General features: G+C 39.5%; 1 protein-coding gene across 1 annotated transcript in view; it reads left to right on the forward strand.

Annotated features, from left to right (window-relative positions):
* ZC3H13 (zinc finger CCCH-type containing 13) overlaps positions 1-20395 on the forward strand; it is a 136508-nt gene that overhangs the window by 18355 nt on the left and 97758 nt on the right. Inside the window, exons 5-8 of the transcript XR_014291681.1 lie at positions 1932-2033; positions 4338-4442; positions 12976-13086; positions 15541-15634. The gene's annotated coding sequence lies outside the window, so the exon portion shown is untranslated. The remainder of the gene's footprint in view (positions 1-1931; positions 2034-4337; positions 4443-12975; positions 13087-15540; positions 15635-20395) is intronic.

Below are 20395 nucleotides of genomic sequence, written 5' to 3' on the forward strand. Positions count from 1 at the left end.
AGACATGGGAGGAAAAAAGTATTAGTTTGCCATACACTGTATTAGTCGGTCATAACAAAGTGACATATACTGGGTGGCTTAAACAACAGAAATTTACTCTCTCACAGTTCTGGAGGCTGGAAGTCCAAGGTCAAGGTGTCAGCAGGGCTGGTTTCTTCTGAGGCCTCTCTCCTTGACCTGCAGATGGCTACCTTCTTGCTGTGTCCTCACACGGCCATTTCTCTGTGTGTGCACATCCCTGGCGTCTCTCTGTCCGTGCTAATCTCCACTTCTTATAAGAACACCAGTCAGGTTGGATTAGGGTCCATACCAACAGCCTCATTTCAACTTAATTACCTCTTTAAAGGCCCTATCTCCAAATGCAGTCACATTCTAAGGTACTGGAGGTTAAGGCTTCAACATATGAATTTGAGGGGGAACACAATTCATTTCATTACAGTGACATTCCAGAAAACAGTTTGGACCTCTCCTCGCTCCCACGCCCAATCCTTTCTAAGAAGTTTGTAGGAACCATGGCAATCTTGCTCCCCGGAAATCTGCCAAGTCCTTTCTTCCCCTTCAACATTGATCTCTCCTTCGGTCCTCACCACACGTTCACTTGAGGGGCAAGAGGGGTTTCTTTTGTCATTGACTCTCACTAGGAAATTTTAAGTAATCCCCTGCAGGGGAGAAAAACAAATGACTGAAAAGCATCACATAAAACAAATGGCAAAAGAAAAGAGTTATTCAAAGGATGTGACCATGATTACTGCAGATTGTGAAATGAATAAAGTTTTCCGTAAAGCTGCCTTTATATAACACAGCCTCGCTGTTGGAGGAAATCTACGGAACCATCAATGCTGTAACACAAAATAGTTTGATATAGTAGTTCTCTCAGGTGTATGCATGCCCTAGAGGACTAACACAGTAAACAGAGGCCCAATGAGGAAATCCCTGCTGGTTAAACTTCCGGCACCTCAGATACTGACAGCACTGGTACTTGGCAGCAGGTAGGCCTTCCAGGAGCACCTGAACTCTCGGCACAAGACAACCGCTCCCACATACCACTCACCCTAGTTATGTTCCTCTAAGAGGATCCAAGGGTAAATGGTGCTCCCGTTCCCATCAGCTAGGATGGCTATTTGAAATTACCTCTAGAAAAGTTCCCAGAGATAAGGCCATGGGTTGGTCATTCCCACTGCAGAAGGTGTAAAAGTTTAAAAATGGCCCCTGAGAAGTTGGTCTACATTAAAACATGGCCAGGCTCCATCATTCAATGCCTGCTTTCAGGTGGGCACTAGCCTAAAGTCAGACCCAGAAATTTTTGTTTTTTCTTTCTATTATAATCTTGACAGAATCACAGACCACTACACTTCCACCCAGGAGAGAGGTCCAGAATCAAACTCCTTCCCTGGGTAGAAGAGAAATTTTTTTCCTCCAGATTGTTTTCCACTTTGCTTCTCATCATTTCACAGTTTTTGTTGTGAGTCCACAGGTCTTCAGTAAGAAATAATGGCACCTCGATTTATCCTGTTCAAAGACAGTGCCCAGGACTTCCTTAGGTTACTCTTGAAAAGTGGATATTTAAAAAAAATTTTCATATAGAAATGAACTCTTGAATGGTAAAGAGGATTTCATACACAGAGGTAGGGATTCAATGTGACGAGCCTTTAAAAATAACTTAAGGAGCGCTGCTTTGAAGGTAATCTTTTCCTACTTTGTCGTAAGTTTCTTAGTACTTTTTCCCTAAACCTTGATATTTTTCAAAACTTTAGTTTTACTGATTTTTCTAAACAGCAGAAGAAACACCCTACCCCAAGTGTTTGAGTCCCTCATTCTCTCCACATACAAGTGTTTTCAAGGGATTGCCCTTCCTCGAAGAAGTGGTCTGTTTCCTTTGTCAGGAAAATGCTTTGAACTTGCTCTGTGACTGCTGGTTTCTGCTCTGATAGATCTATTCTTGGATAGAAGTTATGACTGAGTGGTATCCTGATATGGTTGAAAAAATCCACATTGGATCCTCATATGAGAAGTACCCACTTTATGTTTTAAAGGTATGTTGTGGGAAGAGTGGTTGACCTTTCAACTTTGGGGGATGTGTTAAATTCTCCAGCAGTGCTTGTTATTACTTGGATTTTTTTTGTTTTTTGAGTTCTGGAAATATGTGTATTATAAGTGTTCCTCAACTTTAATATCCAGCTATTTAGGGATTGGTTATTACCTTTAAATTTTTTTCCTTTACTAATGTAGTGTTGGTCTAAGAGTATCAACTCTGTGACATAGATAAGCCATTTAACCTTCCTGGGCTTTAATGCCTACCTTCATAAAATGAGGGGAGTGGTCTAGATTAAATTTCAAATCCTGTTTTATTAACACCACCACCTCTGACTAACTGACTTAGGCAAAAAAAAAAAAGAGTAGGGGAATCTGTGATTGAACAAATATTGACATTGATACAGTTTTTAGAACCAAAGAAAGAGTTGAACGGCAAAACTTAGGAAAGGATAGGAATTAGGACAATGCTGGGATTTTGGGCAGCAGGGGTGATATGATAGCTTTTGCTTCAGTCACCACCTGTCTGGTTCTTTATTTTCAGTTGAATAAATTGGCCTTAGTAAAGTCAATGAATGTGGCCACAGGAAGAACATTGGGAGCCATGAAACCAAACTAATTCCTGCCTGTTAATTTCTAAGTCTGCAGTTCTGTTTTTTTAACCACTCTTTCCCCTGAAGGAAAAAAATAAATAAATAAAATAAATTAAAAAGAAGCTCTGGAAAAAAAATTAATCATTGGAAAAATACATCTGATTTAGGAACATTTAATTTATACAGTTTCCCAACATTATCTAAATTGTGATAGGTGGACCTCTTCGATCATCCAAAGATAAGATTTTGACTCAGGATTTCTGGGTTTTCATCTGTTCTGACAAGAACTTGCAGTGCAAACTCAAGGCAGACGTAGGAAAATTGGGTCCTCTTGGCAGCCGAGTTGGTCAACCAGACTGGATCCATGTAATCATGGCCTACCCACCCATGACATTTACTTTCAGCCGTGTTGTGTGTACTCTTTGGAACTTGTGTTTCTGGGACCTAATGTACATGTTGGAAAACCATGCTTTCTGCATGCATTACTCCCAATCGTACTCAACCAAGGATGTGCACATCATGTGAGTCTCTGGGATTCCTCCGTCCTCCCAGTGTAAGGACCGGCACCAAGAGCATTTGCTCAGCACAGTAAAACAGAAGGTCTGCTAAGGCAACTAGTGCAGACAACTCAGGATTTCTTTTACCCTGAGTAGATTAAATCAGCTGGGTAGTTCTCCTCTTTGTACAATTTGACCCTTTGTGGCCAAAGCCATTTGACTTTCTCACTTGCCTTCTTATTGGATATCACTAGCTCCAGGTTAGTTAAGAAGAACCTCCCTGAGTGGCATAGATGGGAGTTTAAAAATCGAACTCTCTCTTTTTCTTGTTTTGGAATTCCAACCCCACATAGTTGTTTGATTTTGCAACACTCTTCTCCCTTCCCTCCATACTCTAAAATGTGTGTCTAACTAATGTTTAAAAGCAAATGAATTATGATTCATTTTGTTTGGAGGTGTTTTTGAGAATTCTTCTAAAGACATCAAAGCCTATCATGGAGGAAAGGTTGGGAGTTCTTATTCCAGAAAGCTGGAAGCTCCACTAGTCCCCCAGATGGGAAATCAGAATGACGCCTCTGTCCCCAGACCTGTTGGTAATAAATTGGTGTGAAGCTAGATGTGTGCTTCTTTTTGTGTGAAATAGGGAAATAATCTACACATTAAGAGTGTGCACCCGGGGAAAATGGTGAGGGAACCCAAGTTTATCTTGGACCACTGGCTTTCCTCTCCCAAGCCTTTCTCTGTCCCACCCCTCCCACAGAAAACTGTGCACCCAACACATAACCGCTTAATTCTAACTAGAGTGTGAAGGTATGGCCTGAAACACTAGTTCCCTGCTGTCTACTTCTACACCCACCTCATGCAGCACTGGTATCGCAAGGGGATTGTGAGGGAATAAAAAGAGCTTTACACAAGACTAAATCAACTATACTTCAATAAAAAATTTTAAACATTAAAAAAAATAAAAGTTAAAGAAAAAAGAGTTTTAAATCGAGTCCTGGCTTCAGACCTCAGTCCCAACCCTCACCAGCTATGTGACCTTAGCTACTATCCTTTAATCACACCAGCTTTTAATTTCCCTTGAGAATTCTCAAAGGAATGCAGCGAATAATGCATATTTCATAGATTTGCTAAAAGGATTAAGTAGAAGCACTATATATATGGAAGTTATTATCCTGAAGCCTCTTATTACTGTTTTTTGATTTTCTCTGTGCAGGTTTCTAGAAAAGAACAAAGGCCCAAAATTGCCATGTGGATTGACTGTGGAATCCATGCCAGAGAGTGGATCTCTCCTGCTTTCTGCTTGTGGTTCATAGGCTCTGTAAGTATTCACATTCTCTTAAGCCAGGGTTTCCCAATATGTGGCCTAAGACCACTGGCATCAGAATCAACTGGCCTGTTTATTAGATGCATTCTCCCAAGTCACATCCTAGAATTCGTGACTTAAAATGTCTGGAGGTGAGACTTGGGTATCTACAATCTTCACTATCGTCTCAGGTGACTTTTATGCATATTAAGTTTGAGAACCAAGACTTTAAGCATTTAAATTACCCTAAAGATTGTCTGTCTTATCCTTTCTACATTTCTGGCTGGTGCTAAACACTGGAACATAATTAAGAAATAGTATACCATCATGGTATGTTTCCTAAGTAAAAGAAAGAACTGAAGCAATTATCGGAATTGAGTCCCAATGAATTTTTTTCTTTTGATTTGAATTATGCAGATAGCTTTTGCCATGTTCTGCCCTTAGAAATTGAACATAAAGCAACATTACAGAGCAGATCGTATTATCCCATATATCATAATAGGGAATTTTGTCCCCGAAGAAGGCCTCGGCATCAAAAAATCCATATATGGGACAAAGAGTACACCATAAAAGTAAAAAGTATAATGACTGTAAACCTCTATAATAAATGAAAACCGTAAAAATTATGCTTCATATCCTATAAAATGGGCATATATGTCCTCTACACTGATTCATACAAAGAGCTATCGCCACTGGAAGAATAACCTGAAGTATGTGTCCTTCTGATAATGGTTTTTGTTGTCTCTGTATCCACACAAATGTCTCTGTATCTATCTGGACAAATAAATCTCTACCTACCTTTACTTGCCTTACCATCTTCTCTTCCCACTAATGGAACTGCAGAATCCCCGAGCCTACTGAAAAGTTCCCAACCGCCAGACCCTAAACACAGCCCTTTGAAGATCTGGAACCTTCCCCAACCTGGATAGTTTTGTTCATTTTTAGATAATGAAGGGAGCAGCACTTAGTGGAGAGAGACACATGCAAAGAGAGAGGGGAAGAATATTTCTTTTTCATTCTGTCACCGAACCTGAAAAGGGCTGGAAAGAAACTCCGGTTGTAAGGACTCTAATGCATATCGGTATAGTTGTCCCTAGCGGCTGTCCCTCCTACCCTGACATCTCTTCCCTCCGGTTCCATGTTACCCTCTCCCTCCACCCACGTGCTGAATCTTTGTAAGATTCAGTTTGTTATTCCACCAATATGATAAATTGCCGATGAGGTTCTTTTTTCTCCTCCAACTCTTGCCACAGTTCTGAATGAATGAAAAGTCCGTATGGGATGCGGGTCCCTAACAGCCGAGAAGCCTGCAGGCGGGGGCGGGGGACCGATGCCTCAGCCGAATGCCCCCCCACCCCCACCCCAGGCTGAGAGAAGGGGCTTGTGTCCGAGGACGCTGTCCTCCGGAACTGCCCCACCCCACCGAGCAGCTCCCTGCGTCCCCCAGACCGGTTCCCCTTCGGCCTCCTTCAGCATCCGAGGCGGGCACCCGTGGCTCCGAGGGGACGCCACCCCGGCTGCGGCCATCGGGGGCTTCCCTTCCGAAGGGGCTGCCGCCCGTCCCCAAGGCCATGTCCACGCTGCCCTGGGAGCCCCGGGACTGCCGGGTTAGGACGGTAGCAGCCTTGGATGACTTTCTCAAAGAGGGCAGAGGAATTTTCCCTCCACGGGCCACAGGGGGCAGGGCTGGGAGAAGAAATAGACTCGCACCTTAGCTCACGTAAATAATGATTTTCGAGCTCAAGAAGAGAATATTGGTGGAGTGGAAATGGTAGGTAAGAATGGGGAGGAAATCTGAGTACGCCAGTTGGCTTCTAAGCCAGAAGGATTCCTCTTTGTTTATCTTTGAGACAGTCCGACCCTGAGAATAGCTTTAAAAGGGAAACTAGTGCTGAGACGGTAATTAGTGCTGAGAGCGTCTTCAGCCAGCCGGCGCTCCTTGGCTACGGAGCACAGGGGGCTCGGGGCAGTTCCTGTCACCCGTTTGTACACAATAGGGCCGGGAGATTCAAGAGGATGTATGTGTATGGCTTCCTCATCCCACTTGGCTTTACATGATTCTGGGTTCTGAACGACCCAGGACGTTCACTTCAGCCAGAACCACCGTTCTGTATCCGTGTCTCTGCTTTTAGACTTGGCTGGGCTGTCAGACCGGATTCTTGGCTTAGGTTTCCAGAAGCCATCAGCAAACATACACACACATGCTAGAGCTGCCACATTTATCCCTTTGCCTGCAGCCTACTTTGGGGGAAAAAAGTGCCTTACTGACTGTAGCCATTACAGTAGCCAGTGTATTTTGACAGGTGCTTATCCTTTTAAAAAAAAAAGTTCTCGTGTTTTTTGTGTTTTTTTTTTTTTTTTTAAATTGCTGGCCTACTCTGAAATCCCTGGCAGATCACCGGGCCATTGGATTTTTTCCATTGTGTTCATTATTATGTACCTCAGATCTCTCTCTCTCTCTCTGTGTGTTACAGTTTCTCGTCTTGGACTCTCTTTTATTATTATTATATATATATGGTTTTTGCTTTAAAATGAGTGTGATGCCATATCCAGTCAATTTTATTCTCTCACCATGTACTCTGTAAGAGATGTGGGTGTTTATTTGGTCGGCATGCGAGCAAGTGCTAAAGTAGCTGATCAGTATACACGGAAGGCTTTTAAGAAGTATGGGAAATAAATGTTGTATTGGCCATGAGGGTGACATGGTAGAGTCAAGCTGCCTTTTCATAGGTCCTATCTGTTCAGTGTTAAGTGATTTTTAAAAATAATAACCTGCTTTTCTGACTAACTTAAAGATGGATTTGAAAATGGTTTTGGATGCAATTAGGTTGTGCTATTTGGACAATAAACTCACCTTGACCTAAAAAAAAAAAGTTCATATGTGAGATTCATCTAGCAAATTATCTTCTCAGCTCCTTGAACTCTTTTACATGACTAAACCTAACGTTAACTCTGTTTTAGTACATTTCTCCCATGGCCATTATCTGGAGCTCAGAAAGAATTCTCTCTCTGATCCTTAGATCCAGAATATGACCATGGACAGTGACCAGGAAGGCCAGGGGGAGCCTCTGAAGACACTGACTTCTTAATTTCCTCTCATTCCTTACACTTGCTATGTATGCTTTTTTTTCCCCCTTTAGTAAATTTCCAGTCCTTGGATATATCTGCTTCCTTCTAATTCATCAGCTCCTTTCCAGGGATCTCTTCCTTCCCTAACTAGTATGAATCCCATCAAAAACCACCCTTCACCCATATCCTGAATTTCTTGCTACCTTGATCTGCCCTTTAGGAATTCCAACCCCAAACACCCCACAGAATTAACCAGCCTTCTTCTGAGCCACCCTGCACATCCCAATTTTACTATTATAATGTTGAATTGTTGTTCTTTCCTTTCCAACTTAACACTTTTCTTAGCTTTTTAAGGGCAATGATTATCTCTAAAGTCATTTTTTTTGGTTCCCGTAACTGTGTATTTTTTGGTCCACATAATCAGCACTCAACATCCATTTCTTGTATTTGAAATGTAAATTAATGCTGCAGGTTCAGGCTGAAATACAAGTCTGGGGTCCAGAGAGGACTTAAGCAGTGCCTACTACTGGGCTACTTTCTTGCCATTGGGGAAGGTCTAAATTATCCATCCATACTTAGAGATTGGAGAAAACTGGGACTTATAGCTCTTTGCTGTATTTCTAATTGTCATGAGAATAACAGTTTATTTCAAAATCTCCCATTCATAGTGTCTTATATGCTTTTATGTACTAATTTATTCTCTGTCGAATGGTTATTGGTTAATTTCTTGGCAGGCCTTGTTGTTGTTGTCCAGGATTGTAAGAAAGACAAAGCTTCAGCATCCCCCAGGCAAAGAGAGCTGAGTAATCATCTGTCACAGGTCCAGCTGATAGGAATTAGTCGAGCCTTTATCTCCTGCCCTCTAAGTGCTCCCTTGCTCTTGTGCTCTCCTTTGGCACCCTCCATCCTCATCTTTCTTCTTGCTTTTTGTTTTTGTTTTTTTTTTAAAAAGTAAGACAGTGATTTTAATTATGTTACTTATCTTCCTGGTGAGTCATTCCTTCAACAAATATTTATGTATTATCTTTGTGTGTCAGGCATAATTTCTGTAGCGACCAGCCTCATGAACAGTGATTCATTCACTAGATATAAAACCATGACTGTAAATATATTTATAGAATACTGTGAAAACTCATCAGATAACACATGCTTGGAGAGTCCCATGATACACAGATCAAAAATTAGTAGTAAAGAATTAGATCCATGAACATGATCAACTTGGTTGAAAATGTTATTTAAAAAAAATCATGTCTTTAAACAGTTGATATACTGTCAGAATTATGAGGCTTATAGAGTTCTAGAAGTTATTTCAGTGACATGATTAGATATTTAGATGGCCTACTTTTGAAATATAAATAACTGGATAAATGTCACATCTGAAAATATTTTTATAAGTAACGTTTTACAAAGTTAATTAAGAACATTTCCTTGATTTCTCTGTATCTATGTAACCCTATCCCCACCCCTGCCTTTTTATTGAAGTATAGTTGATTTACAATGTTATGTTAGTTTCAGGTGTACAGCAAATAGATTCATATATATATATATATAAATGTTCTTTTTCAAATTCTATTCCCTCATAGATTATTAGAAAATATTGAGTATAGTTCCCTGTGCTCTACAGTAGGTTCCTGCTGGCTATCTATTTTATATATAGTAGTGTATATATGTCAATCCCAAACTCCTAATTTATCCCTCCCCTCATTTCCCCTTTGGTAACTGTAAGTTTGTTTTCTATGTCTGTGTATGTAACCCTACCGTTAGTCCCCACATGCCTGAAGGAGACACAGGTTTGCCCAGTTACCAAGTTCAACCCAGTCTTTCCCTTAGCCAATCAGGAAGATACCTCAGGTCGTGAGGATTCTGCAACATTACCTGGCTAATCCGTTCAGGTTGGTCTTCCATCGGGGTCCACTTCTCCTCTTGCAGGCATTAAGAAGTCCCCTTATTGCATTTTCCCTCTATCCTTCCTTTTTCTAAGCCTCTCCCCTGAGATCATGGTCTCATCCTGCTGTTGCTCCTCAGATTGTCACCAATTCCCACTTGCTCTGGACCCTCATCTTCTTTAATTGTGGACCTAAACAGGCTCACCACCAGTCCAGATGGTGCCTTTGTGCAGAATCAAACAGCTAGCTATCCACATGCAAAAGAATGAATTCAGACTCCTACCTCATACTATATGCAAATATTAATGCAAAAATGGGTCAGACACCTAAATTTAAAAAATTAAATTGTAAAATTCTTAGAAGAAAACATAGAAGTAGTAAATCTTTGGGACTTTGGATTAGGCAATGAGTTATTAGATATGACACCAAAAGCACAAGCAACCAAAGAGAAAAAGAGATAAATGGGACTTTACCAAAATTAAAAACCTTTGTGCTTTTCCAGGGACACTATCAAGAAAGTTAGAAGACAACTCACAGAATGGGAGAAAATTTTTGCAAATCATATATATGATCAAGGACTCATATCCAAAATATATAAATAACTTTTACAAATAAACAGTAAGAAGACAAATAAAAGACAATTTTGAATGGGCAAAATATCTGAAAGGACAATTCTCCAAAGAAGATATACAAATAGCCAATAAGCATTATGAAAATATGCTCAACATCATTAGTCATTAGGGAAATATGAATCAAAACCACAATGAGATACCACTTCATACCCACCAGGATGGCTAAAATTTTAAAAAGACAGATAATAGCAAATATTGGTAAGAGTGTGGAAAAATTGGAACTCTCATCCATTGCTGTTGGGATCATAAAGTGGTGCAGACACTTTAGAAAACAGTTTGGCAGTTCCTCAAAAGTTTAAGCATAGAGTTACCATTTGACCCTGCAATTCCACTCCTAGGTGTATAGCCAAGAGACTTGAACATGTATGTTTACAAATGTTCAAAGCAACATTATTCATAAGTCAAAAAGTGGAAACAATCCAAACGTCCATCAACTTATGAGTGGATAAATAAAAAGTGGTATATCCTTATGATGGAATACCATTCAGCAATGAAAAGGAATGAAGTACTGATTCATGCTACCACATGGATGAATCTTGAAAACGTTATGCTAGGTGATAGAAGCCAGACACAAAAGGCCATATATTTTATTATTCCACTCACATGAAATGTCCAGAATGGGCAGATCCACAGAGACAGAAAGTTGATTCGTGGTTGCCAGGCTGGGGGAAGAGGAGGAAGGAGGAGGGGGGTAATTCCTAATGGCTAAGGGGTTTTTGGGTTTTGGTGTTGGTGGGCGGGGTGATAAAAATATTCTACAATCAGATAGTGGTGATGGTTGCATAACTCTGTGATATAAAATCCACTGAATTGTGCACTTAAAATGGTGAATTTTCTGGCATGTGAATTATATCTCAATAAAGCTGTTAAAAGCTAGACACCCCTTCTTCTGGGATTTCAGCTGCAACCACACATGAAAGTAGGGCTTGACACACAGAGTATAGGCTATATTTCAGCCCGCACTCACTCATTCTGTTTGGAGCCCTGCTTCTGAGACAAGAAATTCTCAGACTAACATTGATCATCTCTCAGAGACTAACTTTTTCCTGAAAGACTCCCATCCAACCATTGCTAAAGTAGGAAAGAAATAAAGAGAGTGAAAAGGACAAAAAAAAACAACCATAGCACATCTATTAAAATTTCAGCAAACATTGTAGAAATAAAAATGATAAATGCTTTATTATTTGAAAGAAAATAAGATCTCCTAATCTTTTTTTTCTGATAATGAATGCCACATTATTACTGAAAGATGACTAACATAAATTTACAAATTTGTAGCATAAAAATGTATTTAACCAGTCGCTCAACTATTTAAAAGATTGCCTCTTTCATTCTATAAAATTACTTCCTTTTCATTAAGTTTTTGTTTCTGACCTATAGTAGATTAAAAAGTAACTTGTACTTTTGCTTTCCTTTCTCCCATATTTAATAAGTGGTTATCTATGGCAAATAATTTAAATTTGACTATTGTGGTTGTTCTAGGAAAATATGGATATAATATTTTAAATATTTAAAGAAAAGATGGTAAAGTTTTAGCTATAGCAAAGGTAAGATTTAAAAGACATTTTTCTTGGATATTAACCCCTTATTGGTCATATCATTTGCAAATATTTTCTCACATTCAGTAGTTTGTCTCCTAGTTTTGTCGATGGTTTCCTTTTTTCTTTTTTTTTTTGTGAACCACTGTATTGTACACCTGTAACTTATATAAAATTGTACAGCAACTATACTTCAATTTTTAAAAAAGACATTTTCTTTTTATCAACAATGAAAAAATACTTCACAAAGTCTTTTGAGTAAAGTTTAAATCAACAACTAATTGTGAACTAATCCACAAATTAAAATGTAACAATGTTGCCACAAATGAAGAATTTATACCAAAGCTTAGTCCTGGATGAAATGATCTAACTGGCTGAAATTTGTCTTTGTGCTTCTGCTACGTCTATATTTGGTCATTTTGGAGTGAACGTCTCAGTCGTTGGAATGTGGATGTCCTTGGATCATGTTAAAATATGTGACCCTAAGCTGGGTATGAGTCTAAAGCACAGAAGAGCAGTGTCAGATGATATCTGTTACGAAACTCATAGCCAGTACCTAGGAAAAGCTAACACTGGCTTTAAAGCCAAATGATCTGATGCTTGGGAAACAAACTCGATTCTAGCAAAAATATAGCTCACAACTTATAAGGACAATGCAGAAAATATTATCTAGACATGTGTGGGAATAAGACAAGGTTAGTCTAAGCTTTGATTGAGATGGATTATTGTGAAAAGAGTGGAAATATAGGTGTTTGTTTCCTTAAATCTTTGTAGTGGTCTTTAGGCTTTAATAAAGAATTCTTTTTGTTCCTTGAAGGAAGTTTTAGAAAATAGATGGTTGAATTTTCTGCCTCCATAAATAGAAAGACCAATTGTCCCATGTCCAGGACATTTACCACCACTTGGCAACATAGTACCCTAAGTTCAGACTTTTCAAGGAATTAATACTCTTCTTGAAAGTTGAATCTGCAAATCTAAACATCTCAAAAATTTTTTTAATAAAAAAGTAGACTAAGTTTAGTGGATGTTAACTAGACGGATATTAACTAGACTTATTGTGGTGATCACTTCACTATATACACAAATTTGAATCATTATATTATACACCTTAAATTAATACAGTTGACCCTTGAACAATGCAGGGGTGAGGGGTGCCAACCCTCCCTACACTTGAAAATCCATGTATAACTTTACAGTCAGCCCTCCATATCCACAGTTCTGCATCTGTGGATTCAATGAGCTGCAGATCATGTAGTACTATAAAAATCTGAAAAAAATCTGCATACAAGTGGACCCACACAGTTCAAACCTGTGTTGTTCAAGGATTATATGCCAATTATATCTCAGTTAAAGAAGAAGACACAGACTAAGTTTAGAAGGACATAAAAGATATATCATCAAATGTACTTGGTTTAATTTATAGGTAACTCGTTTCTATGGGAAAGAAAATCTGCCTACCAGTCTTCTGAGGCACATGGATTTCTATGTTATGCCGGTGGTTAACGTGGATGGTTATGACTACACATGGAAAAAGGTAGGTGAAGGTAAAGAAAACAAAATGGGTACAGGATACATAGGCTGAATTATTTATAGAATCCTGGACCCTGGCATAATGGTTTTATTATGAAAAAAATTTTTTAATTCATTATGGAAAAGTTCAAACATATGAGTGGGAATAATTGTATGGTAAACTCCTGTGTACCCATCGCACAGCCAATCAACTCATAGCCAATCTTTTTTCATCTATATCCCCAACTCCCTTCTATCTTACCCATATTATTTTGAAGCAAATCTCAGATACCATATCATTTCATCAATAAATATTTCAGTATGCCTCTCTAAAAGAGGTCTTAAAATAAATAACGGTACAATTATACCTAAAAATGAACAATAATTATTTACTAGCATAAGATTTCCAAGCAGTGTTTAAATTTCCAATTGTATCATAACTTTTTAAAAAGTTTATTTCTTTGGTTCAGGATCCAAATAAGGATAATATATTGTGATTGGTTTATAGCTTTTATTTTTATTTTAATCTGTAGATTCTCTCTCCATCTCTCTTTTTCTCTATTTCCTTGCAATTTTTTCATTGAAGAAAAGAGCTTCCTGTTGTCTGGATTTGCTAATTGCTTTGCCATGTTCCTTTGTCCTCTGTATTTTCTAAAACTTGATATTTGGTTTCTAGAAGCTTTATAAGATTCAGGTTTGACGTTTTTGGCAAGACTACTTCATTGTGATAGTGTGTTCTCCCAACAGGAGGTGCACAATGTCTGGCTGTATCTCTTTTTGTGATGTTAGCTACCCTGATGCGCAGTGCCTACATCCATTCATTCTTACTAGGAATTGATTGAATGGTATTTTGATCGTAAAATTATGAATTGCAAGTATTAGAACAGCATTCTAACCAAACGTGCATTGTAGCAGAATTGCATTCTAACCAATATGCAAATTTAATCCTAGTACCCTTTAACCCAATCATGAACATAAGTATGAATATCATGGTCCGTCTCATCTATACTGGAAACCGTTACTATTTCTAATCCATCAACATCATGATTCATGTAAAATTACTCAAGTGATATGAAGTACAGTCCTTTCTAATTTAATGCGGGGCACATAAAAACATAGTTGAACATATATGAAAAACCTACTTGAATAGCACATACAAACACTAAGGGGAATGAGAATAATTGCAGTGATTAGATACATAAGGAATTATACAGGAATTATTTTGTGTAGAGGGTAATTTAAGCAGAAGAGATAGGAATAGTGAAGGAGATTGATGAAAAAGTCATCTCAGGGAAGAGGAATACTGTGAGCAAAAGTTTGTCCGTAGGAGTGAGCAAACCCTGAACTAAGTAAATGAGAAATACCTAGTATGTACGTAACACAAAACTGGTGTTCAATAAATGGTCCCATTTGTAGGTTGCTATTACAATAAATTTATGCCTTCACTGGAATCACAGTGGAATTCAGCCACCTTTTAGATATTCTTACTCCCCAACTGTCCTTTGTATCTTAACTCTGCCAATTAGTCCCTGAAGTGTGAGAACTTGATTTCCTCAGAACAACTGTTGGTACCAGAATCACAGGTCTGGGGTTGGAAGCAGACTGGGAGGCTTGGCAAAAGTGTTGGTGGCATAGGGAAAAGTGTGCTATGTCATCCCAACCCAGAACTTAGACAAAGTCTGTGCAACTGTTTACATGATCAAATTCCCAGATTACCCCAAGAACCCAATGGAGTATTTCTTTTACATTTAAAAACCAGGGTTGAATCAGTATAATCAAAGGAGCCATCAGGCTAGAGGTATCTGCACACCTCTGCCTCCTATAGGTTTTAAGTGAATGTTGAATTCAATCTAAAGAGAGCACTGAAACTCATGACTCAACAATTTTGTATTATATAATCATCAAGCTTGCTAAAAGACTTGATCTGAATTATTCCCACCACAAAAAAGAGATGATAATTTATGTGACATGATAGAGGTGCTATCCCAAAAATGGGAATCATATTACAATGTGTAAACGTATCAAATCAACATGTTGAACACCTTAAATTTGTGCAATGTTATATGTCAAATACATTTCAATTACAAAAAAACTCATGACTCATAGTTTTAATTTGAGTTGAAACACCAAGTTATTTTGCTTTGCGCGGAAGGAACTTAAAATGACAATGCATAAAATTAAAGGAAACAAGGCCAAATAAGAAGGCCAGTAAGCAGCCTAGCAAAACCAAATGGATTTTTTTTTTGTATAGGTCAAAGCTCATGAAATAGCACCATTTCAGTTGATTCAAGTTTGAGAGAACCCAGCTGAGACCTAGATAGAACAGGGGCTATGCAAGAAGTACTGTGAAGACAGTGACAGGATAAAGAGATGGGGTTGACGGAGAGAAACACAACACTGTCCACTTGGGCTTTAAAAGTCGTGTCTTTCCTGAACTGCAAACATGGCTGCCCTGGTTACCTGTGTTTTGTTTATTTAGAATCGAATGTGGAGAAAGAACCGTTCTTTTCACGAAAACAATTCTTGCATCGGAACGGACCTGAACAGGAACTTTGCCTCCAAACACTGGTGTGGTAGGTTGTTTGCTTTATTTCTAGCAAATGTCTCTTCATTTAAAAGGTGCTATTCCTAAAAGCCCATTAATTCAAACTGATTAGAGGGGAGGCCTATCTGAATCAGAAGATAATTTAAATAAGAAACGTTTTGGTTAAACATAGTGCTATGAAGTTTGACTCAGCTCAGCAAAACACCCTTATCCTGTTCCTCCCTGCCATATCCATACCTTTAAAAGAAGGAAGTTGGATTAGTTCTTTAAGGTCCCTTCTAGCTTCAAAATTCTAAAATTCTATTTCTCTGAAATCATAAGGAAGTGACCACTAAATTTCCTACTTTCATAGACAAATAACATTCATTATGAGGATATCAAAGGCTAGGGTTGGGTGGGTACCTCTTATTTTCAATTGCTTTGGAAAATATTGATTTCTATAGTGCTGCAAAACACTTTGTGGGTTTTTTTCCCCTTTGGCTTGTGGGACCTTAGTTCCCCAACCAGGGATTGAACCCATGCCCCCTGCAGTGGAAGCGTGGAGTCCTAACCAATGGACCATCCTGGAATTCCCAGAACATTTTGTTTCGTATTCACTATTCACTTTCTTAAGTTCTTTCTTTCATGAATATCGTAAAGAGAAACTTGTGTCCAGCACTGTGGGAGCTCCTTGTTCCTTGATTCCAATGAGTTAAGACACTCAGTGAACACTGATTTAGGCATTTGGGGATATTGTCTGCTCTCAGGGAGGTAGGTGTTAGTTCACCACCCCCTCACTATGTTTCATAGTTACTACATTTAAGAAACAACTACAGAGCCACACCAAACTTAACGACGAGCTGGAATCACCCATATTTTTGGAGGTGGGAGCGTGTGACGACAAGGGAGCACAGCTATTGAAACCACAGAAACATCCTCTTCCTCCCATTCCTTTACTCTACACAGTCCTAGGTACATGATCTTCTGTATTTCCTTTTAAAAAAAGAAGTGAAAATTCATGATTTTGAAACATTTCATCATTATCCCAGAGTACATATGAAAACTTTTCGGTAGAGTACTTACCTTTTTTCTTCATTTCCTCCTTCCTCTAAGTCAGAAACCCCATGAGGGCAGGGACCACTATCCATTACCTAGTGCAGTACCTGACACACTGAGGGGTCTCTGAAAGCTATTCAAACGAACACGTGCGTGAAATTAGTTGTTTTAAGAGAGCTACAGATACAGTTAGTAAACAGAGGAGAGAACAGTTGATCCTGCCTCAGGCTCAAGGGAATCACTTAGTGGTTTCTTCGTAAGAGCCGTCGTTAAGATTGTTCAGTAAAAGTGCCCACTGAGCATTCTTTCATGTGTTTGTTGGCAATCTGTATATCTCCTTTGGAGATCATTAATCATTAGAGAAATTCAAATCAAAACTACAATGAGATATCATCTCACACCGGTCAGAATGGCCATCATCAAAAAATCTACAAACAATAAATGCTGGAGAGGGTGTGGAGAAAAGGGAACACTCTTGCACTGCTGGTGGGAATGTGAATTGATACAGCCACTATGGAGAACAGTATGGAAGTTCCTTAAAAAACTAAAAATAGAACTACCATATGACCCAGCAATCCCACTACTGGGCATATACCCTGAGAAAACCATAATTCAAAAAGAGTCATGTACCAAAATGTTCATAGCAGCCCTATTTACAATAGCCAGGAGATGGAAGCAACCTAAGTGTCCATCATCGGATGAATGGATAAAGAAGATGTGGCACATATATACAATGGAATATTACTCAGCCATAAAAGGAAACGAAATTGAGTTATTTGTCGTGAGGTGGATGGACCTAGAGTCTGTCATACAGAGTGAAGTAAGTCAGAAAGAGAAAAACAAATACAGTATGCTAACACTTATATATGGAATCTAAGAAAAAAAAGGTCATGAAGAACGTAGGGGTAAGACAGGAATAAAGACACAGACCTACTAGAGAATGGACTTGAGGATATGGGGAGGGGAAGGGTAAGCTGTGACAAAGTGAGAGAGTGACATGGACATATATACACTACCAAACGTAAAATAGATAGCTAGTGGGAAGCAGCCGCATAGCACAGGGAGATCAGCTCGGTGGTTTATGACCACCTGGAGGGGTGGGATAGGGAGGATGGGAGGGAGGGAGACGCAAGACGGAAGAGATATGGGAACATATGTATATGTATAACTGATTCACTTTGTTATAAAGCAGAAACTAACACACCATTGTAAAGCAATTATACTCCAATAAAGATGTTAAAAAAAGAAGTGCCCACTGAGGTGTAAAGACTGCCACAGCAGTGATAATTGGGCAGGGAGCCAGAGAAACAGCAGCTAATATAAAAGACCTCTGAATAAATAGAGCTGACAGTTGCTAAGCGCTGAGCAGTTTATATATTCCATCCCCTGAGTTTCATTATCTACACATCATGGATGAAGAAACCCAGACTTTAAAAGGTTAAGTCCCTTGCCCAGGAGCACAGAGCTAGGAAGCGGCAGAGCTGGGATATAAAGCCAGGCTGACTAACTCCAAGTTTGTTGAAATTCTTCTAAGTCTGACAATCACTCTTCAGTTATAAGTTCCTTTTTGGAACTTCTTTCATCCGCAAGCTCTTTTGCTGCTCTATTTTACTTAATGTTTTTCCTGGTAAAACTAGCATTACCTAATTTGTTTTGTTTTGTTTTTGTGGTACGCGGGCCTCTCACTGCCACGGCCTCTCCGCTTGCGGAGCACAGGCTCCGGACACGCAGGCCCAGCGGCCATGGCTCACGGGCCCAGCCGCTCCGCGGCATGCGGGATCCTCCCGGACCGGGGCACGAACCCATGTCCCCTGCATCAGCAGGCGGACCCTCAACCACTGCGCCACCAGGGAAGCCCGCATTACCTAATTTGAATAGCCAAGTACTCAAGATATATTCTGTTATTGCCATTAAGAAATATCTCAGGTCCCGATTAGGCCTGGTTTTGTATGATTACATATCACAAGAGTTAAAAGCAGAAACAGAAGCAGCAAGCATATGGATAAGAGAGAGTTTCACATAAAACAAAAAAATAACAGTGAGGAACTCTTTTTCTGCCAAGTGCGCCAGCATCTCTTCAGGAATATGTGAGTAAGACAGTGAGAAAAAGGAATTACATCTAATCTTTTCCTTGTCCCTACACCTAGAATGTGCCTTTAAGATACTTTGTAAAGGATCTAAAGGAGCACCTCACTTATTAATAGGAAGTGATATATCAAGCCTACTTATTCATTTTATGTTCATTTTACCTTTCCTCTTTATTAAAATTGTGTGTGTGTGTGTATGTGTGTGTGTGTGTGCTGGAGATGGGAATAGGTTGTAGGGGTATCTTAGTCTGCTAGGGCTGCCATAAGACAGTATCACAGACTGGAAGGCTCAAACAAGAGACATTTATTTCCTGCAGTTCTGGAGGCTGTAAGTCCAAGATCAAGGTTATCAGCAGGGTGGGTTTCTCCTGAGGCCTCTCTCCTTGGCTTGCAGATGGCCGCATTCTTGCTGTGTCCTCACATGGCCTTTTCTCTGTGTGCAAGCATCCCTGGTGTCTCTCTCTTCTTATAAGGACAAGAGCCATAGTGGATCATGGCCTTACCTTTATGACTTCACTAAACCTTTACTACCTCCTTAAAGGCCCTATCTCCAAATATAGCACATTGTGGGTTAGGGCTTCAACATATGAATTGGTGTGGGGGGGTAGAATTCAGTCCATAATGGGGGGTATTTATGAGGACCTCTGATCTCAAACTTCCTAAAACAGTTCCATGCATTTTCTGAAATATTAAGTTAAACTACACAGTTTTTGCAACTGGCATGGGATGGAAAAATCTTTTATTTCTTTTTCTAGAGACCATGTGGTCTTTCAATTTTTTAAAAAATTGTCATAAAACATATATAACATAAAATTGCCACTTTAACCATTTTAAGTACAGTTCAATGGCATTAAGTACATTCATGATCTTGTGCAACCATCACTACCTACCATCCATTCCCAAAACTTTTCACCATCTCAGACAGAAACTCTGTAACCGTTGAGCAATATCTCCTTATTCACCACCCATAGGAGCCTCTGGTAGTTTCTAATCTACTTTTTGTCTCTATGAGTGTGCCTACTCTAGATACTTTTTTTTTTTTTTTTTGAGGTACAGGGGCCTCTCACTGTTGTGGCCTCTCTTGTTGCAGAGCACAGGCTCCGGACGCGCAGGCTCAGCGGCCATGGCTCACGGGCCCAGCCGCCCCGCGGCATGTGGGATGCTCGCGGACTGGAGCACAAACCCGCGTCCCCTGCATCGGCAGGCGGACTCTCAACCACTGTGCCACCAGGGAAGCCCTAGATACTTTTTTGATCTCATTGCCTATAGATCAAAGAATGGTTGAGTGTGAAGGGACCTGGAAGACCAAGCACCTCTTGGTATGGATAAAGAACTTAGGCTGAAAGAGATGAAATAGCTTGCCCAGATTAACATGCCTATTTAATGGCAAAACAGAATCTCAAACACAAGTCTCCTGACTCCACATGGCTCTTTCAACCAAAAGTTTGAAATCTCTAGAATCACAGTCACAAAATGAGAATCTGAGGCTACACTGTCCAGTACGGTAGCCACTAGCCACATGTGGCCATTGAGCACTTGAAATGTGGCTTGTCTGAACTGAGGTGTGCAATGAGTATAAAATACACATCAGACTTCAAAGACTTAGTATGAAAAAGCAACACAAAATATCTCATGAATAATTTTTTTATTGATTACATTTGAAATGA

This window comes from Mesoplodon mirus (assembly GCF_964341445.2).
Source record: "Mesoplodon mirus genome assembly, chromosome: 17".
Taxonomy (NCBI): domain Eukaryota; kingdom Metazoa; phylum Chordata; class Mammalia; order Artiodactyla; family Ziphiidae; genus Mesoplodon; species Mesoplodon mirus.